The 25,203-nt window shown below is 44.5% G+C and overlaps 1 protein-coding gene across 2 annotated transcripts in view; it reads left to right on the forward strand.

The window, feature by feature from the left end:
* LOC105480262 (trafficking kinesin protein 1) overlaps nucleotides 1-25,203 on the forward strand; it is a 213,005-nt gene that overhangs the window by 40,443 nt on the left and 147,359 nt on the right. Inside the window, exon 1 of one of the 2 annotated variants that reach the window (XM_071091493.1) lies at nucleotides 3,278-3,736. The exons of the other annotated variant lie outside the window; for it this stretch is intronic. The gene's annotated coding sequence lies outside the window, so the exon portion shown is untranslated. Of the gene's footprint in view, nucleotides 1-3,277; nucleotides 3,737-25,203 lie in introns of those variants that run through there. 2 annotated transcript variants of the gene reach the window in all.

Here is a 25,203-nt window from a genome sequence, read left to right on the forward strand (position 1 = left end):
TTAGTCTCAAACTCCTGACCTCAAGTGGTCTGTCCTCCTTGGCCTCCCAAAGTTCTGGGATTACAAGAGTGAGCCACTGCACCCAACCTGAATTTTAACACATGTATAGAGTCATGTAACCACCACAAGGATACAAAATAGTTCTAATACCCCAAAGAAACTGCCGTCAAACTCTCTCTCTTTATGAAACTCTCTCCCATAGGCTTTAAAAAAAGCTTTGTTCAAATAACGGCTTTATTGAGATATGATTAACATACCATTCAGTTGTCACATCTAAAGTATGAAATTCACTGGTTTTCAGTGTATACAGAGTTGTGCAATATCACCACAGCAAATCTTATTTTATTTTTTGAGACAGGTTCTCTTGCTCTGTTGCCCAAGCTGGAGTGCAGTGGTATGATCATGGCTCACTGCAGCCTTGACCTCCTGGGCCCAGGCAATCCTCCCATATCAGCTTCCTGAGTAGCTGAGATCACAGGTGTGTGCCACCATGCCCTGCTACTTTTCTAATTTTTTGTAAAGATGGATTCTCCTTATGTTACCAAGGCTGATCTTGAACTCTTGGCCTCAAGCGATCTTCCTTCCTCAGCCTGCCAAAGTGCTGAGATTATAGATGTGAGCCACTGTGCCCGGCCATCCACAATAATTTTTTTTTTTTTTTGAGACGGAATCTTGCTCTGTCACCCAGGCTGGAGTACAGTGGCGCAATCTCGGCTCACTGCAACCTCCGCCTCCCAGGTTCAAGTGATTCTCTTGCCTTAGCCTCCCGAGTAGCTGGGACTACAGGCGCATGCTACTATGCCTGGCTAATTTTTTGTATTTTTAGTAGAGACGGGGTTTCACCCTGTTAGCCAGGATGGTCTCGCTCTCCTGACCTCGTGATCTGCCCGCCTTGGCCTCCCAAAGTGCTGGGATTACAGGCATGAGCCACTGCGCCTGGCCCATAACAAATTTTAAAACACTTTCCTCACCCCCAAAAGAAACCTTGTATCCATTAGCAGTTACTCCCCATTTCCCCCAGTCCTCTAGCCCCAGGCAACTACTAACCTACTTTATGTTTGTATAGACTTTCCTCTTTTGGACATTTGTTAAAAATGGAATCATACAATATGTAGTCCTTTGTGACTGACTTTTTTCACTTAGCATAATGTTTTCAGGGTTCACCCATGTTGTAGTAGGTATCAGTACTTCATTCCTTTTTATTGCTGTATAATATTCCATTGTTATGTATTTTTAATATTTGTTTATTCATTCATTAGTTGGTAAATTTTTGGATTATTTCCACTTTTTGGCTGTTGTGAATAATGTTATGAACATCTGTAGACTTTTTTGTTGTGGACATTTGTTTTCATTTCTTTATTTTGATAACCTGTGAGAGGAATTGCTAGATCATGTGGTAACTCTGTTTTTAACATTTTGAGGAATTGCCAGACTGTTTTCTAAAGTGGCTGCACTATTTTACATTCCCACCAGCAGTGTGTGAGAGCTCCAGTTTGTCCATGTCCTTACCAATGCTTGTTATTGTCTGTCTTTTTGGTTGTGGACATCCTTGTGGGTATGAAGTGGTATCTCATTGTGGTTTTGATTTGCATTTTCCTGATGGTTAATGATACTGAGCATTTCTTCATGTGCTTGTTGACTTTTGAAATTATTATTGAAATAATTCTTGGATAACAGATGTTGAAAATACTTCAACATGCCGGGCGCGGTGGCTCAAGCCTGTAATCCCAGCACTTTGGGAGGCCGAGACGGGCGGATCACGAGGTCAGGAGATCGAGACCATCCTGGCTAACACGGTGAAACCCCATCTCTACTAAAAAATACAAAAAACTAGCCGGGCGAGGTGGCGGGCGCCTGTAGTCCCAGCTACTCAGGAGGCTGAGGCAGGAGAATGGCGTGAACCCGGGAGGCGGAGCTTGCAGTGAGCTGAGATCCGGCCACTGCACTCCAGCCTGGGCGACAGAGCGACACTCCGTCTCAAAAAAAAAAAAAAAAAAAAAAAAGAAAATACTTCAACATAAGCAAATATTTTCTTTTATATAATTGATTTTAAAATTATATTAAGCAAAGTTATTAGATTATTTTACCTTGGAGAATTATTAGAAAATTTGAAATTAAAAGCATTCTTTTGTTCACTCAGAAATCTAGAAAAAAGGTTAAGATTCCCACTTTTTAATATTGTCCCAAGTGCAACATTAAAGTATGCATTTTTCATATCTTAACCTTTAAATGTATGCCATGTTAGGATACAATATTGTGTGCTTGTAAATTTTTGAATTCACAGTCCTTTTTTCTGGCCCTGATTGTAATAATAGACTGTTCTACATCCTTCTTAATAGCTTTTAGCTCAACGTTTCTATTTCCAATATTAGGATTTTAAAAATAAAAATCTTTTGTAAGAGACAAAGCAAAGTACCAAGATTGCCTCAGCTAGAGGAGCCAGTTTTCTGTGGATTTGAACCAACCTGTAACCTGAGCCGTGCACAGCTGCCATGAATAGAACAGGGGCCTGGTGAAGGGCACCTTCTGCCACTTTGGCCGATTCAGATCCAGCAATCTCCTGGCTGGCAGTGATCATGAAGATGGGAACTAGGGCACTGGTGCATTTTAAGGTACAGTCATTAAAGGCACTCTGAATTACTCTTTGCTGTTTAGACCACCTGGGCTGTCCAGTGCTACTTTGGATACCAAGGAGAATGGAATATTCTTATGTAAATATGGATGGACCATGAGCTCCTGGAGGGCTGGAATCCAGTTTTGTGCAATTGTTTTCTCCACAAAGAACCTACTGACAGTAGGTTCATGGTGCTGCTTCTTGAATGAAGGAAGGAAGGGGGGAAGGAGTGAATGGTGAATGATGGGAGTAACAGAAATTGATTGCCAGTTCACATCCATCTCTGCCACACTTTCTTCTTTCCTAATAGAAGCCAGATTTCGTTCCATTCTTAAGCCTCCTTTGCAGCATGCTGGAGTAGGGGTTGAGGAGGCGTCCGGTGGGTATTGATTGGTCCAAGCCAGTCACAGTGGTCCTGTTCCCTCTGCTGTAGTTTTGACTGGGCCGATTGGGATCAGAACAAGTCGGCTGCAGTTTCCTGGGGAGGGTTTTGTCATGTTTGCCGGTGATGCTGTATCTGCTGCCCTCATCTTGTGATCTGAGGGGAACCTGCCGGAAGGCGAGCGCTGACCTGCTGCTGTGTGTGGCCAAGCAGAAAGGGAGCGGACCAACTTAGATTCTGGGGCTGGCTCCGTCTCATTTGCATCTTGGGCAGGCCACATGTCTCTCCTCCATCAAGTGTCTTATAACCTGGAGAACTCACCCTGGTTCACCTGACATGTAGCCCACACCATGTTAATCAGTTTGTGCTTTTATTCTTAAGTATTTGAAGAAACCAGAAAATACAACCAACTGAAAGGCGTTTTCATTTTAAATGCCTGTAAACCTGAACATGTCATTCAGTGAGCTTCCTTGTAAAGCTGAACTCAAACATCATTTCCTCCTTTACTGCTTCCCAGGTTTGCCCTTCGCCCTTGGTTGCGTTAGTTTTACCACCTTTGAGCTCTTCTGGTTTGGCTACTGCTTCTCTTACTGCTCTGCCACAGTGGCCTTTTCGTTGGGAAGTCAGACCTGTGGCCAGCTTTTGGGTAAAATACTCCTTGGAGCCTCCTCATCTTTAAGATATAGATAATACTCTTGTGCCCTGGAAGTTGTGGAGATTGACGAAGATAAGTTTTGTTTGTAAGTATGCTTTTGCCCTTAAATTTCATTTTATCATGTTCATCTTTATTTTGATAACTGAGGACTGAAGGGAACCTTTATTTATTAATTTAATTTAATTAATTTATTTTTTGAGACAGAGTCTCGCTCTTGTTGCCAGGCTGGAGTGCAGTGGTGTGATCTTGGCTCACTGCAACCTCTGCCTCACGGGTTCAAGCAATTCTCCTGCGTCAGCCTCCCTGGTAGCTGGGATTACAGGCTCCCGCCATAACGCTCAGCTTATTTTTTATGTATTTTTGGTAGAGACGAGGTTTCACCACGTTGGCCAGGCTGGTCTCGAACACCTGACCTCAGATGATCTGCCCGCCTCAGCCTCCCAAAGTGCTGGAATTACAGGCAAGAGCCACCACGCCTGGCCTGGAGGGAACCTTTAAAGTCAACCTGTCCTATCTCCTGGCTGATGCAGGGATCTCCCTTTAATGTCCATTGTGGCCTTACCCATTGTTTGGTGGCCCATTTGAATTGTTGCGCTGAACTCCCACCCCCACACACAACAGATCGTAAGATACAGTGTTGCTTTATGTACCTCTAAGAAAGCAAAAAGTGCTACAAAGTAAGCATAATAAGGGACAATTGGCTATAAGACAAAATTCAGTTTTAGAGATATTAAAATGTGAAAAACTGTGTATCTTAAGAGATTCACTCTTTACCATCTGCTCTGTGCTGCAATTTTTTAAAAGATAAAGTGCTCATTTACTGAATTTAAAATAAATCCATGTGCGTATGCATGCATGTATATGTGTACGTGTATGTGTATATGTATATGTATATGTGTATATGTATGTATGTATGTATGTGTATACACATACATACATACATATGATATAAGTAGGCTTGGACTTCAGGGAACTTTTTTTTTTTTTCTTTTGAGACAGGATCTTGTTCTGTTGCCCAGGCTGGAGTGCAGTGGTGCGATCATGGCTTGCTGTAGCCTCAACCTCCCAGGCTCAAGTGACTCTCCCCCTCAGCTTCCCGAGTAGCTGGGACTATAGGCATGCACCACTATGTCTGGCTAATTAAAAAAAAATTTTATTAGAGACAAGGCCTCTTTCTCTTGCCCAGGCTGGGACTTCAGGGCCCTGTGAAGTGTGCTTCTGTGTGTATACAGATTTTCAGATTCCCATCCCTGCTGTCCACTCCAGGATAGGACCTGAGTTAACCGTATTTTAGAAAGATAATGACTTGTCTTCATCAGTTATCTTTCTGCTAGTCTTTATGCATTCTAATAAAATTTTCAAAACAGTGACTGAAAGAGAACTGTGGCCTGTTTCTCCCTGTGCCTATCAGCAGGCCTCAGGTGTTTCCTTTCTCCCTTGTGGACATTTCTGTGCATTTTCCTACAAGAATATATGTGATGGGTCATATATAGTTTTCCTTCATATTTGGCTTCTATTAAAAAAATCATCCAACTCAGAAAGCTTTTTATTTCCTAGAAAAAAATTTAAAAGTGACTGATTTCAGAGTATTTTTATTCCACGGAGAGACAGCCAGCTGTGATGGAGGCTCTTCTAGGCAGCAAGATACAGGGTAACTTAGATTCTTGTGCTGGCTTCACCGCTTGCTTATGGTACTTCAGTTTCCTCCTCTGTGCAATGGGCATAATAACATCTGCTCCTTTGACTTCACAGATCATTTAGGAATGAGTGAGATTATATAAAGTAACATATACTTAGTATGCATAATAATACAATATTTAAAGCATGGAGGACAGTGTTACAGGTACATAGTAATTCTGAAAGTGCTTGTTGATATTAATCACTTCTTTCTTTCCCCCTGCATAAGAAATGTCTTTTCTTTTTAAAAAACATTCTGTTCTTTTCTCAATGATTCCAGAGAACCATGTCAATAAAACTCATAGGGAAAGCCCATAGAAGGTTTTCAAGAAATCCTGTTAGCAATGAACAACACACACAAAAGCTCCGTCCACATGGAGCTTACATTCTGTTTGGGAGAGAGGGGAAATAAACAAATGAGTATATTGTAGTATATTAGAAGGAATAGCTTCTAAGAAGAAAAATAAAGGAAGGGGATGCCAGGGGGTTGAGGTGTCAGCTAAGATATGAAAAAAGACAGAGACGGCTACTGCACCACGTTGGGCGGGGTGGTGGTGGTGGTGGGTAAGGGCGGGTGGTAAAGGTAGATTACAGGTAGAGGGAATAGCAAATACCAAGACCCACGGGTTCTGAGGAGCAGGGAGGAGAGATGGGGTAGCTTTGAAACTGTGGGACAGGTAAGTAATGTAATGGTAGAGGAGTGCCTCTTTTCCAGGTGTGGTCCCTTAGCAATCTCACTGGTTTTTTATTTTATTTCATTTTATGTTATGTTATGTTATTTTTTGAAACGGAGTCTCGCTCTGTCGCTCAGGCTGGAGCGCAGTGGCGCAATCTCGGCTCACTGCAAGCTCCGCCTCCCAGGTTCACGTCACTCTCCTGCCTCAGACTCCCGAGTAGCTGGGACTACAGGTGCCTGCCGCCACACCCGGCTAATTTTTTTGTATTTTTAGTAGAGATGGAGTTTCACCGTGTTAGCTAGGTTGGTCTCGATCTCCTGACCTCGTGATCCGCCCGCCTTGGCCTCCCAAAGTGCTGGGATTACAGGCGTGAACCACCGTGCCCGGCCTAATCTCACTGGTTTATAGTCTCAGTCTGTCATTGGAATCAAGCCTTAATGTGAATGTTGTCATATTAATATCACACCTGTTTGTCAGGTCATTTTTGGCTGCTTTTTTTTTTTTTTTTTTCTTCGAGACGGAGTTTTGCTCTTGTTGCCTAGGCTGGAGTGCAGTGGCCTGTTCTCTACACACTGCAACCTCCGCCTCCCGGGTTCAAGCCATTCTCCTGCCTCAGCCTCCTGAGTAGCTGGGATTACAGGCACCCGCCACCACACCCGGCTAATTTTTTTGTATTTTTAGTAGAGACGGAGTTTCGCCATGTTGGCCAGGCTGGTCGCGAACTCCTGACCTCAGGTGATCCACTTACCTTGGCCTCTCAAAATCCTGGGATTACAGGCATGAGTCACCACGCCCGGCCTGTTTTTTTGTTTGTTTGTTTGTTTGTTTTGCAGTCTTTTGGGGATCTCATCAGGTTCATTTAGGGCTAAATAAACTGACCCTCCAAGGGACTTAATGACTTATGCTGAAGGACCCTGTGAAAACCTAAATGGTATGCTTCAGGCCTCGAAGCTGACGTGAAAGTGTGTTTTTAAAAGCCCTTTGTTATGGTATAATTTTAGATTGGTTGAAAAGTTACAAAACATATGCAAAGAGTTCCCATACACCCTTGACCCAGCTTCCTCTAATGTTAACATCTTATGTAACAATTGACCTTAAGTTTTTTTTTTTTTTTTTTTTGAGGCGGAGTCTCGCTCTGTCGCCCAGGCTGGAGTGCAGTGGCGCAATCTCGGCTCACTGCAAGCTCCGCCTCCCGGGTTCCCGCCATTCTCCTGCCTCAGCCTCCCGAGTAGCTGGGACTACAGGCGCCGCCACCACGCCCGGCTAATTTTTTTGTATTTTTAGTGGAGACGGGGTTTCATTGTGTTAGCCAGGATGGTCTCGATCTCCTGACCTCGTGATCCGCCCGTCTCGGCCTCCCAAAGTGCTGGGATTACAGGCTTGAGCCACCGCGCCCGGCCGACCTTAAGTTTTAAAGAGTGATGGGTATGTGTACATCTGTGCATGCGTGCACGCACACACGCACACCCACACGCACCCCCCACGCACACCCCTGCACGCTCACACCCACACATGCACCCAACACACACCCCATGCATACCCCCCACGCACGCACACCCACACATGCACCCCCCCACGCACACACCCCCATACACCCCCACACCCACACCAGCACCCCCAGCACACCCCCACACACACGCCCCCCACACGCCCCCCCACACGCACCCCCTCATACACGCATACCCACACACATACCCACACATGCACACCATCCCACACACACACCCACACACGCATCCCCCCACATGCACACCCACACATGCACCACTGCCCCCCACGCACAGTGCCAGGGAGGCAGCCCTGTTGTCTATCAGCCTTTTTATAGCTCATCATATTTACACCTCCTGGGTACAGAGTGAACTCTGGCCATGGCAAAAGCAGGCAAGGAGCTACTTTGAAGCTGAAGTTCCAAAGCAGGAGATACGGGGAAAATAATCAGCTGCTACAGAGCTCTGAATATCATGTGAACCCAGTGCCACTTGAACTTTATTTAGTAGAAGATTGGCCCAAGATACTTAATATAGAAATCCCAGCCATCACGTGAGAATTCCATTCTATGCAAGTATAAATACGAGAGAATTTGGGAGTGTTCACTCTGGCTTGTGTTATACCAAGTCGTCTCACTTCTTTCCTGTCTAATTTATGGGTCAGAACACCAACAATATATACCAGTTTATTAACTAATGAATCAGGAGCAGCAAGCCCATCGTCTACTCATCTGCATGGATTTGAACTTTATTCGGTAGTACTTTGCCTTGGAAGTGGTCCAGGTTATTTTGGAAGCGGATATTCAATTCAAATGATGACAGCCATTGGCACTCACTCTGGGGCTCAGGAGGGAAACCACGCCCTTCTAGGCTATTGCTGACGCCATCCCTCTAGAATGCAGCTGTCTTGGGTGGAGGCTCTGGGACAGCTGCTTCTGGCTAAGTCTGCCCAGTTGGGAGAAGGGGACATTGAAATTGCAAGAGCCATGGCTGAGAGAGATCCTGCTCATATGTGTGGCAGGAATCCTGCAGCAGACAAGGTTTTGACAATGGACAAGTCACTCACCTTCTAACATGTCCACTTTCCTGTGGATGAAGTGGAATTTTCCAAAAGCGGGAGTACAATGCTGCCTGTTACTCTTGTGGAACTCTCAATCTCTTGGTGAACTACTGGTATTATAAAGGGGTGCCGTACAAGTGGAGGTGCAAACAAAATGCTTCAGTGCTTTTGATTCCTTTGGCTAAGGATAGATCTTAATTTTGAATGATTTTTTTTCTACTAGGGCCAATTTCAAAAAAAATAAAGTTTGCATCTACATGTTTAAAAATTCCAGTTATACTTTTAGCATTAAAAAATATGCTTGTCTCGGAGACTATTTTTTAACATTTCAGAATCTACAAAACCAGCTTAAATACAGCATGATTATACTGCTATGCCTCTGAAAAACTTTGTATTTGAGTAATGACATCTCTGAGGCTTCTTCATATTAGTGGTTTTTATTTTCCTTTTCACTGACCATGCGTGCTACTTTGTGTGAAATAGGGTTTGTGAAATAGGTTGTGTCAGTGCTATCTGTATGCCTTAAAACAAAGTATTTTGCTGTTGAGAAAAAGGAAAACAATGATAGGTCTTTAGCAAAGACTATTTAGGTTGCTGCTGCCTAATATAATTCTCATCAATGAAGTCTTCACTTGGTTGGAAAATAGTGCCTAACACTCGCTTGTGTCCTGCCTGGTGGGACTTCCCGACAGCCCCCTTGAGCTGTTCTCCAGGCTCTGCACTGCAGCAAAGGCATGTTTGCTTTATGAGGGGATGTGCACTGCACTTTTCACCTGTATTATCTCACTCCCCAGAACCACCTTAGCAGATGGATGACATTATCCCGTTTTTGAGATGTGGAGGACACACTTCAGAAATTTTAAGAAACTCAAACAAGGTCACACTAGTAGTGAGTAGTAAAGTCAGAATTCCAGGCCTGGTTTTCCAGTACCAAATCTAGTGCTTATTCTCCCAGACCACGGGTCAGCAAATTGACTTCTGGGTGAAATCAATCCCACTGCCTGCTGTTATAAATAAAGTTTTATTGGAACACAGCCACACCTATTCATTTCCATATTTTCTGTGACTGCCTTCCTGCTACAACTGCGGAGTAGCAACGGAGACTATATTGCCCTCAAAGTCTGAAATTATTATTTTCTGCTTTACAGGAAAAATTTGCCAAACCCTGCCCTAGGCCATAGCTGAAGGAGCATCCAGGTTATGTCTGTCAGTACATTCCCACCCGCCCTACCCAACCAGGAATGCCTTTGTGATGGAGTTCTTGCTCTTTTGTAAAGGTGTGGCTGGGTGTGGTGACTTGTGCCTGTAATCCTAGCACTTTGGGAGGCTGAGGCGGGCAAATCACTTGAGATCAGGAGTTTGAGACCAGCCTGGGCAACATGGCAAAACCCTGTCTCTACAACAATTACAAAAACTAGCCAGGTCTGGTGGGACACGTCTGTAACCCCATCTACTTGGGAGGCTGAGGTGGGATGATTAAGCGCTTGAGCCTGGGAAGCAGAGGTTGCAGTGAGCTGAGATTATGCCACTGCATTCCAGCCTTGGTGACGGAGTAACACTCTGTCTCAAAAAAAAAAAAAAAAAAAAAAGGTGGTGGGAGCCACACAGTGAAAAAGAGCATAGGTGCCGGGGCAGCCCAACTGTGCCTTATTGTCTGCTTTCTGGCCCTGTGGTGGGCTGAAAATTCTTACCATACTTCCATCCAGATGTAGAGTCTGTAACCGTTCCCCTTGAATCTGGGCTGGCCTTGTGACGTATTTTGACCAATAGTTTGTGGTAGAAGTGACACTGTGTAACTTTTAAAATTGAGTCTAAAGAGATCTGTAATTTCTGTCTCATACGTTGAACACCCCTTCTTGGGATCCAGCCACCATATGAGAAGCCGTGGTGGTTGTGTGGAAATTGTATCCACTTGAGAGAGAGGCCCAGCCATCCCTTTCAGAGCACCAGATATGGGAGGGAACCCATTTTACATGTCCGGCCCTCGTTACTATCTGACCTGAGGGAGACCACAAATGCCTTCTGTATTGGGTGGTAATGACACATCACAAAAATGCAAATACTTGCAGCCAGGCACAGTGGCTCACGCCTGTAATCCCAGCACATTTCGAGGCCTAGGTGGGTGGATCCCTTAAGCCCAGGGGTTCAAGACCAGCCTGGGCAACATAGCAAGACCCTGTCTCTACCAAAAATACAAAAATTAGCCAGTCTTACAACCTGGTCTCAAATGAATAAATAAATAGAAGGATACAAATTAAAAAAAAAAATACTTAAGAAGAATTCTCTCACAGTCTGATGTCAATGTTGAAAGATTAAGAAATAAAATACATTTTTGACCTTGCTGTCTGAGTTACCCAAATATAATTTCTAAGAACTCTAAAATGTTATCACCTAGAATCTGGGAAGGTACCATGTGATCCTAGACTAATAGCATAGAATGAATGTTGCTTCATTATGAACTTATTATGGAAATATAAGTACATAATAAACACTTCAAGCAGATTATAGAATGTTTCCTAAAATACTGAAGTTAAAATATTTGTGCTAAACTTCCTGGAATGAAAAACTTTTCTCATGATGATTTATGAATTAATTTTACCATAGAATAGTAAGGGTATATTTTTAGTGGGTTAAGTAGCTATACTTAAAGAAAAAAAAATACAGGCTGGGCATGGTGGCTCACACCTGTAATTCCAGCACTTTGGGAGGCCAAGGCGGGCGGATCACCTGAGGTCCTTGGTCAACATAGTGAAACCCTGTCTCTACTAAAAACGAAAACAAAGACAAAAAAAATTAGCTGAGCGTGGGTGTACACACCTGTAACCCCAGCTACTCAGAAATCTGAGGCACGAGAACTGCTTGAACCTGGGAGGTGGAGGTTGCAGTGAGCTGAGATTGTGCCACTGCACTCCATCCTGGGCCACAGAATGAGATTCCCATCTCAAATAAATAAAATAAGATAAATAAAAATACAGATTGAGTGTTTTTTCCAAAATGCTTGGAATCAGAAGTGTTTTAGATTTCAGATTCTTTTGGAATGTAGAATATTTGCATTATACTTGCTGATTGAACATCCCAAGTTTGAAAATCTGAAATCCGATATACTTCAGTGAATATTTCGTTTCAACATCATGCCAGTGCTCAAAAGTTTTTGATTTTGGAGCATTTTGGATTTTGAATTTTCAGATTTGGGGTGCTCAACCTGTGGTTATGTTGGGTAAAGGCTATTCAGTTTGATATTAATCAGACAATATCAAACTGAATAGCCTTTACCTAACATAATTGGGCCACAGAATTGTGGAAGTACTGGAATAGTTTTATTTATTTTTTAAGAAACAGGGTCTCATTTTGTTGCACAGGCTGGAGTGTGGTGGCGCAATCATGACTCACTACAGCCTTGACCTCCTGGGCTCAAGCCATCCTCTCACCTCAGCCTCCCAAGTATCTGGTACTATAGGCGTGGGCCACCACACCTGTCTCATTTTTAATTTTTTTATAGAGATCGTGTCCCACTATGTTTCCCAGGTTGGTCTCCAACTCCTAGGCTCAAGTGATCCACTCGCCTCAACCTCCCAAAGTGCTGGGATTATAGGCATGAGCCACCGTACCTGGCTACCTCTTGAATCTTAACTCCATGTTGAGCTTTTAAAGGGTTTTCTTATTCCTTCTGCCAAAAATTCCTTTTCTACCCTTCCAATAGAACAAAACCCTGTTAAAGTTTTAGTTGTGGAGGCTGGACCCAGTGGCTCATGCCTGTGATCCGAGCATTTTGGAAGACTGAGGCAGGCAGATCACTTGAGGCCAGGAGTTCAAGACTGGCCTGGCCAACATGGCAAAACCCTGTCTCTACTAAAATTCCAAAGATTAGCCAGGTGTGATGGCGCACACCTGTAGTCCCAGCTATTTGGGAGGCTGAGACACGAGAATCTCTTGATTCTGGGAGGCGAAGGTTACAGTGAGCTGAGATCGCGCCACTGCACTCCAGCCTAGGCAATAGAGTGAGACTCTGTCTCAAAAAAAAGAAAAGTTTAAGTTGTGAAGGGTAAGCTCTGAGGTGTGTTAGACCTCCTAAGGCCATGGAGGGATTCACTTGCTCTGAAATGGGATGGTCATGGAGAGGGAGAGAGCCCAGCGTGGGAAGGCTGGGTGTGGACATTGACCCCCCACCCCCACCCCGAGCAGCAAGGTCATGAGCCATGCAGAAGTGGGACCTCCCACCATTGGTGCTCCTGGAGTACTGCCCAGCAAGGACCAGTGAGGAACCAGTATTCCTTAGCTTGGACATGGCTCAGTCCTACCATGCATGCAGTTCCTAGCCTCTGTGTTTCCTCTTTTCATTTCCTATCTTGCTATTACTTTTATGCGTTGTGCTTATCACCGCCAACTCACTGTAAGGCCATCTTGCCATCCCATGACATGGTGACTGAAGGCCCAGCTGTCACTATTTATTCATTTGGTGTGTACATGACTGTTTGGACCCGTTTCCTAGTAACGGCCCTGTTAATTTCAATGAGAAAGGCTAATGGAGTGCCTTTTTCAGGGGCTGCGGGGGAGGGATGACATGCTCCCTTTAGCCCCTCTGTGGCTTTGGCCCTTGACCTCGCTATTTCCTGGGGGATTCTTATACAGAGGCTCTTGGCTTCTTCCCTCAATACCACACATTCCTAATTATTTGTGCTACTTCTTGAGTAATCCCGAGGTCTGCTTTGGATTACTTATCAAAAGTGGCTGATAAAATTTGAGCTGTCGTTTCCCAGATGTGTGCGTTAGTGCTTTGTAGAGAATTTCTTCTTTGTAGTCAAGTTGATTGAAGTCTAGAATCTGACTTTTAATTGTGGACCAAGCAAAACTCCCTTGCCTCTCTAGGGATTATTTAGAATTAGTAAAATCAGGTACCTTTTCACACGTGCCTGAAGGAATTATTAACTGAAGGGACTTTTATGTGGTACACTTTGTTCTGAAAATTAGGTATTTAAGGACTTTGTCAATTACGGTTAAGCACGTTTTTTTATTAAAAAGAAAAAGATATGTAGCTAAGTGGCTGTGCCCAGGCTGAGATGTTTCTTCTCACTCGATCCTACAGTGAAGTCAAAATATAGTGACAGATTCAGTTTCCATAGCTGCAGAATCTGTTTTCAAAAACACAAGACTGTGATTTCACTGTAGTCCAGTGCACATTGAGAAGCTAATATGGAAATAGAAATGAAACTTTTCAAAATACACGCCTTAAAACAAAAACTTCCAGTTCCCCTTTGGTGCTTAGATGAGAGTTTTTTTTGCTTTTCAGGCTTTGTAAGTTTTGCGAATTAATTTCAGAAGTTGACGGCAACGTGATCCTGGTGGATTGTCATTCTGTACTGTTAGTCAGGAAGCCCCTCACACACTTTCTTCTAATTTCCTAATATGACAGATGGTTCAGTGAATATCCATTGTGCTTTATAGGTTGGTATGTTTGTAATTGGCCTATTATGTAGTTAATTTTTTTTTTCTTCTTTGGCAATCAGCTTTTTCCATGTGAATTTTCAAAAAATGTATTTATTTATTTAGAAACAGGGTCCTATGGCCGGGGCGTGGTGGGTCAGTCCAGTAATCCCGGCACTTTGGGAGGCTGAGGAGGGCAGATCATCTGAGGTCAGGAGTTCGAGACCAGCCTGGCCAACACGGTGAAACCCCGTCTCTACAAAAGTACAAAACTTAGCCGGGCGTGATGGCGGGTGCCTGTAATGGGAGGCTGAGGCAGAAGAGTCACTTGAATCTGGCAGGTGGAGGTTGCAGTGAGCTGAGATTGTGTCATCGCACTCCAGTCTGGGCAAGAGCGCGAGACTCCATCTAAAAAAAAAAAGAAAAAAGAAAGAAGAAACAGAGTCTTACTCTGCCACCCAGGCTGGAGAGCAGCAGTAGTGTGATCATAGCTCACTGCAGCCTTGAACTCCTAGGCTCAAGCAATCCTTCTACTTTAGCCTCCCAAGTAGCTGGGACTACAGGCGTGCCACCATGTCCAGCCAACTTTTTTCTTTTTTAATTTTTTGTAGAGACCGAGTTTCCCTATGTTGCCCAGGCTGGTCTTGATCTCTTGGCCTCAAATGATCCTCCCCCCTTGGCCTCCCGAAGCACTGTGATTACAGGCATGCCACTGCATGTGGTCCGTGTAGTTTGTAGTTAAGAGAAAAGAGTTGGGTTGGTTATTTTCAGTGTCTTGGGGATAAAGGGTGAATCATTAAGTTCATTCTGCACTCATTGAGTTTTACCATGTTTCAGGCACTGAGGACACAACACTGTAGTAAAACAGGTAGAAGTGAGTCTTTAAGGAATGAAATATAATTTGTCACTACTTGAAATTTTCACGTAGTCTGTTTGTAGGACAATACCTATTGAAATAGGGTCTCCATTTCACCAACAAGTTAACCCTTACTGCTTACGGGAAATTACCTCAGCAGTAACTGTAGAGCAGTCATTTATTGAACTTTTACTGTATTCTTAGAGTGCATTTTTCTTTACATTATTGTACTAGATCATTTAATCCTTATAACAGCTTCCCATTTTATAGATGAGAAAACTGAGGGTTGTAAGAGTTAACTGATTTTAAGTTGGCCAGCATCATACAGTGACCTATTTTGACTGCGTCTTTCTGTCCCTACAGGATTTGAACTTATAGTGGAAGTGCTTTAGGAGATGCATTTGTATCTGTGTGGTCATGGTTAGGAAATGTGCTCATGTCGGGCTGTTTAAAAGTTGTGGAGGCCAGGCGTGGTGGCTTATGCCTGTAATCCCAGCACTTTGGAGGCTGAGGTGGGTGCATTACTTGAGCACAGGAGTTTGAACAACATGGTGAGACCCCAACTCTACATACACGCACACACAAAATTAGCTGGGCGTGGTGGTGCAGGCCTATAGTCGCAGCTAGAGGTGGGAGGAGCGCTTTAGCCTGGGAGGTCAAGGCTGCAGTGAGACTTGATTGTGCCAGTTTACTCCAGCCTGGGTGACACAGCAAGACCCTGTCTCAAAAAAAAAAATGTTGTGGGTGGGTCGGATGGTGCAGTGCTGCTAAGCTCACTTAGCTGTCAACAGGGGAGGGCTGGGCTTGTCATGTTGGAGGTCAGACAAGTACCTAATAAGGAGGGTAACTGAGGACTGTTGGGTGTATTTCTCTGGGTGGGGATGGGCTGCCTGTGAAGATGAAATTCTACTGGAAATATTCTTTAATTATATTTGTACATGTCTCACTTTTGTTTAAACAGAGGTACTATATTCTGCACTTTGTTTTGTGACCTGCTGTTTTCCCACTTAATCTATCTCTAGAACGTCTTTTCTTGGCCACCATGTGATTCTCTGCAGTGTCACTGGAAATGGCGTTGTGAAAAATGTGCAGACACGATATGTGGGAGGACCATGCCTTATTTAATCGAAATCTGTTAGACATTTTCATTTTCCAATTTTTAATGGTTGTATAAATGCTGAGAACAGTTACATCTTTGTACGCAGTTATTATTTTTCTTAGAAAATAACTGAAGAAGTGGAATTGCTTTTTTTTTTGAGGCAGAATTTCGTTCTGTCGCCCAGGCTGGAGTGCAATGGCGTAGTCTCCCCTCACTGCAACCGCTGCCTCCTGGGATCAAGTGATTCTCCAGCCTCAGCCTTGCCAGTAGCTGGGATTACAGGTGCCCGCCACCACATCTGGCTAATTTCTGCATTTTGGTAGAGACAGGGTTTCACCATGTTGGCCAGGCTGGTCTCGAACTCCGGACCTCAAGTGATCTGCCCGCCTTGGCCCCACAAAGGCCGGGATTACAGGTTTGAGCCACCATGCCCAGCCTGGAATTGCTTTTGATTCGTGTTCCTGGGTGTGAGTGAGCTTGTTACCTGTACCCTTGTCAGCAACACAGGTTATCATTATAATTAATGCCAATTTGACAGATAACATGATAGTATCTCATACTTGTTTTATTTTTTCATTTCTTTGATTACTAGTGATATTTTTTTCCTGAAAACTTTTATTACTGAATTTTATTGTTGTTGCTGTTGTTTTGAGACAGGGTTTTGCTCTGCCACCCAGGCAGGAGTGTGGTGGCACCATCATGGCTCACTGCAGCCTTGAACTCCTGGGCTCAAGCAATACTCCCATCTCAGCCTCTCAAGTAGCAGGGACCACAGGTGTGCACCACCATACCTGGCTAATTTTGTTTATTTTTTGTAGAGATGAGGCCTCACTATGTTGCCCAGGCTGGTCTCCAACTCCTGGGCTCAAGCAGTCCTCCTGACTTGGTCTTCCAAAGTATTGGGATTACAGGCATGAGCCACCATGCCCAGCACTGAATTTTCTTTAGTAAAGATACAGGAGGTGTGGCACAGTGGCTCCCGCCTGCTGGTTGTTCTTTTTATGTACCAACTCTTTGTTCTGATGAATTTTAAATCTGTAAGTAAATAAGAATACACTGAAGTACATTGATGTTTATTTTATGTATTTATTAGCATATTTGCCGGGAGCTATTGTAATCAACAGGCTTGGGTTGAACACCAGTTTCACCTGTTGGTTCTTAGTCCTGTGGGCAAATTGCTTCCAGCCCTACTTTCCCCATTGGTGACTTGAGGAGGGTGATGATGTGGGCCCCATGGGCTGCTGTGAGTTTTGGACAAATGACTCCTTGGAGTAATGCACCCAGGCCTGGCTAGGCACACAGTCACTGTGTGGTAAGCAGCAGCCAATATTGCTCTTTTCCTTGTTGGAGTCATGATTTATTAAAAGCCAAGTTCCTCCGAGGGAGTGAGTGCAGTGAAAGCCAGTACCTAAGGAGGAATCACAAACAGAACTTTTCTCTTCCTCTCCTAACCCATATCCCATATTCCCGGACCTCTTTCTCACTCTAGTTATTTTGTTAACTCTATTCTAGGCTGTGATAGCTTGGCAGCCGCTGTTTTTGGCTGGGTAAGGTTCATTCCTAATCCAGGGGAGGCATGAGGCCCCATGTGCTTGCCTTCCCATAGAGACGCACTCTCGGTGGGGCGTGGTGGCTCATGTCTGTAATCCCAGCACTTTGGGAAACTGAGGCAGGCTGATCACCCAAGAGCAAGAGTTTGAGACCAGCCTGGCCAACATGGTGAAACCCCGTCTTTACTAAAAATATAAAAATTAGCTGGTTTTGGTGGTGGGTGCCTGTAATCCCAGCTACGCAGGAGGCTGAGGCAGGAGAATCACTTGATCCTGGGAAATGGAGATTACAGTGAGCTGAGATCGCACTATTGCACTCTAGTCTGGATGACGAGTGAAATTCTGTCTCCAAAAAAAAAAAAAAAAAAACAAACCAAAAAAAAAAAAACACACAAAAAAAGATACCCACTCTCTCTCCCCCTTTTCTTTCTCCCCCAGACACCCTGCCATTCAGAGTGATGACACACACAGTGTGGGCTGCAGGCCATCCTGCTTCAGGACATCTACCCCTTCTCAGGCAAAGTTTTCCTCTTCAAAGCAATAGCTTTTCAGCCTGGAGTCTCAGATTTCCAACAAGCCACCCCACAGGGATTTGGGATGAGGTTACCCCTCCTACCACCCTTCCTGGCTTTGGCCAGCCTCCAAAATTCCTCCTGATGTCTTGAGAATGCAGAGAGAACCCTGCTTCAGGTTCTGATTTTCTGATTGGACGTTACAGTGGGGCATGTAATATCCTGCTGGGATGCTTCTCTGAGAACTGCCTCCATCCTGCCGGCTGCCTGTCAGACTGGCCTCGTGCCCCATGGCTGGCAGTATTAAGCATCCAGAGGCCACTATGTACCCAAAACAGCAACCCCGTTGGCCTGGTTTGCTGGAGAAGCCCCTTTGCAGAGCAATGTCCTATGGTTACCATTTCTACACTGGCCTGGGAGTGCTGTCTCTCTCGGGAGTCGACAGCCAAGTTTTGAATGTCTGACTCAGCTTTGTGGGTCTTTCAGGTGGTGCGTCTTCACCGGACCTGGGCCAGCTGGTTTCACGGAACTTGCTTTGTGCTAGAAAGCTCTGCTCGTAAAGGTTCCATTGTAAACGAAAGAGGAGCCCGGCTGTACGAGGCTCTGCAGCTCAGCCTCTTAGCCTGGTTTCCTGTGGCAGGAGAGGGAGCTATTTATGGCATTTTATAAATCTGCTGCCGTCAGCCAGGGAGAGATGCAGACTGTTATGTAAGGCTGTCAGTGTGCAGCTTTTTTTTTTTTTTTCTCTCTTTTTCTTCCTCATTTTGGGAGATAGGAGTGAGCTTACAGAAGGCAGCGTGGTTTGGGATTTCTTTTCTCTCAGTTGCAACAGAATCATTTTTGGAAACGGGGATTTGGTCACATGACAGCAGTTTTCATTCATGAGATGTGGATCGATTAAACGGATTTCTCCTTACCTCATAGGTGTTTACTGAGGGCAGTGCATGTGTTGGGGTGTTTGCTTCTGTCCTAAACAAGGTTTAGAGAAGAGAGAGGGCTGGATTCTGGAACTAAACTGGGTCAGAGTTATTTTTCTCCAGTTGCCTTGAGTTGTGGAAATTTTCTTTGCGTGACCGTTGATTTATTATTTGGGGGGATTCACTTTTTCCAGGGCCAGAGAAAGGTTTAGTCTTAAAAGTGGCGTTTATTTTATGTGTATGTGTGTGCATATGTGTATTTGTGTGTTCATGGGCTTATGTGAAATGAGAGCAAGAGAGGACAGACACGCATGACGGCACGCACGTGCAGCCCTCAGTCCACATACAAGTCTGCCCTGAAGTCATTCGAGCAGAATCTGTGACAGGGACTGCCTGGGCTCCCTAGCTGTTCTGGCCTGTGCTGTTCAGGAGGCCCTGGGGGCTCTCCCAGGAGCTCAAAAGAGGCCCTGGCAGTTGTCCTTGACCCTTTGTTATCTCCTTTCCTGTGCCTTTGGTTACCCTGACGCTGCTCCGACTTTCTGACTATAGTTGCTGCTGTCGGCTCATCTAAATCTTTCTCTTTCTATGGGTGGTCACACACACCCTCTTCCAAGATGCTGCTTCCCTTCACAGCATAGTGTAGCAGTAGTTGCAGTTTTCCAGTGATCAGAAATGCTTGCCAGTCCTACATCTACAATTATTTGGGATAAACTTTGATTAAGTCACTTAATCTTTCCCCGAGCCTTTTCCCCAACCCCTGCCTCACAAAAGGGGGATGATTCTACGAAGCTGTAGCATATGATTGTTGTACGAGCAGGAGCCGTGGCCTAGGGCATGTGAAAGCCCATCCTGAGCTGTGTAGCATAAGGGTCCTGTGAGGCTGATAACGGCTTCTTGACAGCCTTGCTTTTTCACCCCCCTGGCACCGTTGCTGTAAACCTGCAACTCATCTCCTCATCTTCCACCTGTTCAACTTTTACATGGTATTTTCCACTGCGCAGCCACTTGTCCAGTTATTTAAGGAGCTGACCCGGACTGATGAGAGTGCCAGAAAGGTCACATGAGGTAGGAGAGTGGTAAGATGAAAGACGGGAGGAACAGACCTCTTGCATGGTTGCCCATCAGCTGCCGCCAACCCAACTTGACCTCGGAGTTCAGACCCCATCTTTAGCCTAGCTAGAGTATGCATATTTCATATATGGACTTCAGCAGTCTCAGCGGGTCTTTGCTTTGAGTTCCTTTGCCCCTGTTACAAGAGGGTTGTTTTAAGAGAGAGTGGACAGATGTAGGAGAATGATCAGTGGTCAAAGATCACATGGAATGTCTGATTCTCCACTGGACCATGAGCTGCTTTAAGAACAGTGTTACTCAGAGCCATCATAGGGCAAGCAGTGTCTTTGGATCCATTCAAAGCTAGGCTCACATCCTAGGCAATGTTTAGTCTCTGTGTTTCCTCTCTTGTAAAAAGTGGGTGCTGATATTACTTTATAGATTGTGAGCCTTAAACAGGGTCATGCATGTAAATTACCAAGTATAGTGCCAGACCACTGGCTTGTTTTACAATAACAAGAGTGCTGGGGCTGTTGGCACTTTGAAAGAGCACATGTTGGTCTCATCACCTTCTACACAGGCATCAGTTTGATCAAAAAAGGAGCAGTAAAATGGCAAGAAAAAGAATTGCCCTGGCTAGAGAACAGGGAGACTCTAGGGCTGGTTGCAGCTTAGGCAAGGCTCTTCATGAGCAAGCTGGCCACAGATGAGAGCCAAGGTCTTGGAGTGCCCATCCTGATTCCAAGTGACGGTCTGCAAGTTAGTTAGCCTTCCAGGGCGATTGTTCCTCAGATAGAAACGAAGTGTTGAAAACATGCCTTCATTTAATGTTCAGCAGCAAAATGCTTATGATCCCAAGGGTGAGTCTCATACTAGTTTTTTTTTTTTCTTTTTCTTTCCAACTTTTATTTTAGGTTCAGGTAGTACATGTGTAAGTTTATTACATGGGTAAATGGCCTGTCACAGGGGATTGGTGTACAGATAATTTCATCAACTAGGTAATTAGCACTGTACCTAACGGAATAGGTAGTTTTTCAGTCCTCACCCTCCTCCTACCCTCCAGCTTCAAGTAGGCCCCATTGTCTGGTGTCTGTTGTTCCCTTCTTTGTGTCCATGTGTATTCAGTGTTTAATTTCCACTTACAAATCAGAAAATGTGGTATTTGGTTTTCTGTTCCTGCATTAAATCACTTAGGATAATGGCCTTCAGCTCCATCCATGTTGCTGCAAAGGACATTATTTTGTTCTTTTTTTTTTTTATGGCTGTATAGTATTCCGTGATATATGTCCACATTTTCTTTGTCCAGTCCACCACTGATAGCCATCTAGGTTGATTCCATGTCTTTGCTATAGTTTATTATTATTTTAAAAATTTAAAAAAATTTTTGATTAAGGGATGAGGTCTGGCTGGGCATGGTGGCTCATGCCTATAATCCCAGCTACTCTGGAGGCTGAGATATGAAAATTGCTTAAACATGGGAAGGGGATGTTGCAGGGAGCTGAGATAGCACCACCGCATTCCAGCCTGGGTGACAGAGTTAGACTCAGTCTCAAAAAAAAAAAATGATGAAGTATTGCTATGTTGCCCAGGCTGGTCTTGAGCTCCAGGGCTCCAGTGCTGTTGTGAAGAGTGCTGCGATGAAGATGCATGTGCATATGTGTTTATGGTAGAATGATTTCTGTTCCTTTAGGTATATGCCCAATAATGGGATTATTGGGTTGAATGGTAGTTCTATTTTAAATTCTTCGAGAAATCTCCAGACTGCTTTCCACCGAGGCTGAACTAACTTATAATACATTTCTGCCCGCAGTGGATAAGCATACTGTTTTCTCCTCAACCTCACCAGCATCTGTTATTTTTTGACTTTTTAATAGCCATTCTGACTGGTGTGAGATGGTGTCTTATTGTGGTTTTGCTTTGCATTTCTCTAATAATGGTTAGTGATGCTGAGCCTTTTTTTCATATCCTTTTTGGCCATGTGTATGTCTTCCTTTGAGAAGTGTCTGTTTGTGGCCTTTGCCCATATTTAAAATTTTATTTTATTTTATTTTATTTTTTGAAACAGAGTCTTGCTCTGGTGCCCAGGCTGGAGTGCAGTGGCGCGATCTCGGCTCATGGCCACCTCCGCCTCCCTGGTTCAAGCAATTCTCTTGCCTCAGCCTCCCGAGTAGCTGGGATTACAGGTGCCTTGGTTGCCACACCCAGCTAATTTTTTATATTTTTAGTAAAGATAGGGTTTCATGATGTTGGCTAGGCTGGTCTCAAACTCCTGACCTCAGGTGATCCACCCGCCTCGGCCTCCCAAAGTGCTGAGATTACAAGCGTGTGACTGCACCTGGCCTCCTTTGCCCATTTTTAAATGTTTTTGTTTCTTGTAAATTTGTTTAAGTTCCTCATAGATTCAGGATATTAGACTTTTTTTTTTTGAGATGGAGTTTCCCTCTTGTTTCTCAGGCTGGAGTGCAATGGCGCAATCTTGGCTCATGGCAACGTCTACCTTCCAGGTTCACGTGATTCTCCTGTCTCAGCCTCCCGAGTAGCTGGGATTACAGGTGCTCACCACCACGCCCAGCTAATTTTTGTATTTTTGGTAGAGATGGGGTTTCACCATGTTGGCCAGGCTGGTCTTGAACTCCTGACCTCAGGGTATCCACCCGTTTCGGCTTCCCAAAGTGCTGGGATTACAGGCGAGAGCCACCAGGCCTGGCCAGATATTAGACTTTTATCAGAGGTATAGTTTGCAAAAATTTTCTCCCATTCTGTGGGTTGTCTGTTTATTGATAGTTTCTTTTGCTGTGCAGAAGCTCTTTAGTTTAATTAGATCCCACTTATTAATTTTTGTTTTTTGTTGTAATTGGTTTTAGAGTCTTTGTCATGAAATCTCTGCCAGGGTTCATGTCTAGAATGACATTTCCTAGGTTTTCTTCTTAAATTTTTAAGTTTTAGGTTTTACATTTTATTCCTTAGTCCATTTTGAGTTGATTTTTATATGTGGCGGAGGGAAGGGGTCTAGTTCCAATCTCCTGTATATGGATAGCCAGTTATCCCAGCACCATTTATTAATAGGGAGTCCTTTCCCTATTGCTTTTTTATTGTCGGCTTTGTGAAAGATCAGATAGTTGTAGATATGTGGCTTTATTTCTGGGCTCTCTAACCTGTTCCATTGGTTTATGTGTTTGCTTTTGTACCAGTACCATGCTGTTTTAGTTACGGTAGCCTTGTAGCTGTACGGTAGCCTGGTTAGCTGTATTCCTAGGTATTTTGTTCTTTTTGTGGCTATTGTGAATGGGATTGAGTTCTTAATTTGGCTCTCAACTTGGACATTATTGGTGTATAGAAATGATACTAATTTTTGTACATTGATTTTGTATCCTGAAACTTTACTGAAGGTATTTGTCAGAACTAGGAGCCTTTGGACAGAGACTGTGGGGTGTTCTAGATATAGAATAATACTATCTGTGAAGAGAGAGAGACTTTGATCCAGTTTCAGACCTACCATCCCAGACCTGGGAGTCACCCACTTTCGTTGTGTCTACTTCTTCCGCAGCTTGACAATCAGGTGATGGCACCACTTTTTGTAGACAAAAGAAATTTCAGAACCTGGCCAGAGGCTGCTGTCAGTAGGTGATGATTGAGGTGGGACTAAATCCAGGCCTATCTGGTGTGTCAGATCTAAATCTGCCCTTCTGGGGCAAAGGGTTTGGGTGGCTGTGGGGTGACTCTGGTTTGCCTTCCCACTAGGCTGGGGCAACATGGGGGCTCCGGAGGCAGTTTATGCCTTCAGAATCAAAAGCCCCTGTGGGAGGTAAATCTAAACTCATCCCCTCAAGATTTCCACCCACTAGTTATTCAGTCAAGCACGGATCTAGATACTTCTGTAAAGGGACTGTGCTGTGCAGATGGAATTAGGGCTATTAATCACTTGACCTTAAGATAGGGAGATTGTCCTGGATGATCTAAGTGAGCACCGTGTAATCACCTGAGCCCTTAAAAACAGAAAAGGAAGGCAGAAGAGGAGGCTGGAAAGATGGGGCAGAGGTGGGCGCAGTGGCTCACGCCTGTAATCCCAGCACTTTGGGAGGCCGAGGCGGCGGATCATGAGGTCCGGAGATCGAGACCATCCTGGCTAACACAGTGAAACCCCATCTCTACTAAAACTACAAAAAATTAGCTGGGAGTGGTAGCGGGTGCTTGTAGTCCCAGCTACTCTGGAGGCTGAGGCAGGAGAATGGTGTGAACCCAGGAGGCGGAGCTTGCAGTGAACGGAGATCAGGCCCCTGCACTCCAGCCTGGGCGACAGAGGGAGATTCCATCTCAAAATAAAAAAAAAAGAAAGAAAGATGAGGCAGAAGGGGAAGTCATGGAAATTCCATGCTTGAAAAGGATTCCATGTGCTGTCGCTGGCTCTGGGATGTGGGAGCCACTTGCAAAATCTGGAGAGAGGCCTCCAGGAGCTCATGGAAAGCATAAGGAACACAGGAACAAAGGCTGGTGCCCAACTGACGGCCAGCAGGAAACAGGGACTTCAGTCCTACAACCACAAGGAACTGAATTAGACTGGCAGCCTGAGTAAGTGTGGATATCAGTTCTTTCCCAGAGCCCCCAGTAATGGACTCACCCCTGTGACACCTTGATTGGAAACTGTTGAGATGCACGATGGATTTCCAATATATGGAACTGTGATCTGATAAATGGGTATTATTTCAAGCCACTCAATTTGTGGTAATTTGTTACGGTAGTAATAGAATACTGACATAATACTGGAGAACAATTAGTCCCTTTTTGAAAACTTTTGCCATACTTGGACCTGCTTGTTTAGAATTGCTGAGTAAAATCCCTTGGTGTATCAGATGCCTCTGCCCAGAAAGAGGAAACCTTGAAAGCTCAGGTACCTGACTGGCCATGGAGGGGATCACCCAGAACTAGCTTCTCCTTGTCACCTTTTAAGCTTCAACCTGGTGCTCTGGTTCTAATTTTCTCCTTACAATCTCTGTGTTTGTCCTGAAGGAAGCTCCTTCTTCTTTCTTTTTTTTTTTTTGCAGTAGAGTCTTGCTGTCTTGACCCAGGCTAGAGTGCAGTGGTGCGGTCTCGGCTGACTGCAACCTCTGCCTTCCGGGTTCAAGCAATTCTCCTGCCTCAACCTCCTAAGTAGCTGGGATTACAGGTGCCTACCACCACGCCTGGCTATTTTTTTTTTTATATCTTTAGTAGAGACGGGGTTTTGCCATGTTGGTCAGGCTGGTCTC

This window comes from Macaca nemestrina, chromosome 2, assembly GCF_043159975.1.
Source record: "Macaca nemestrina isolate mMacNem1 chromosome 2, mMacNem.hap1, whole genome shotgun sequence".
Taxonomy (NCBI): Eukaryota; Metazoa; Chordata; class Mammalia; order Primates; family Cercopithecidae; genus Macaca; species Macaca nemestrina.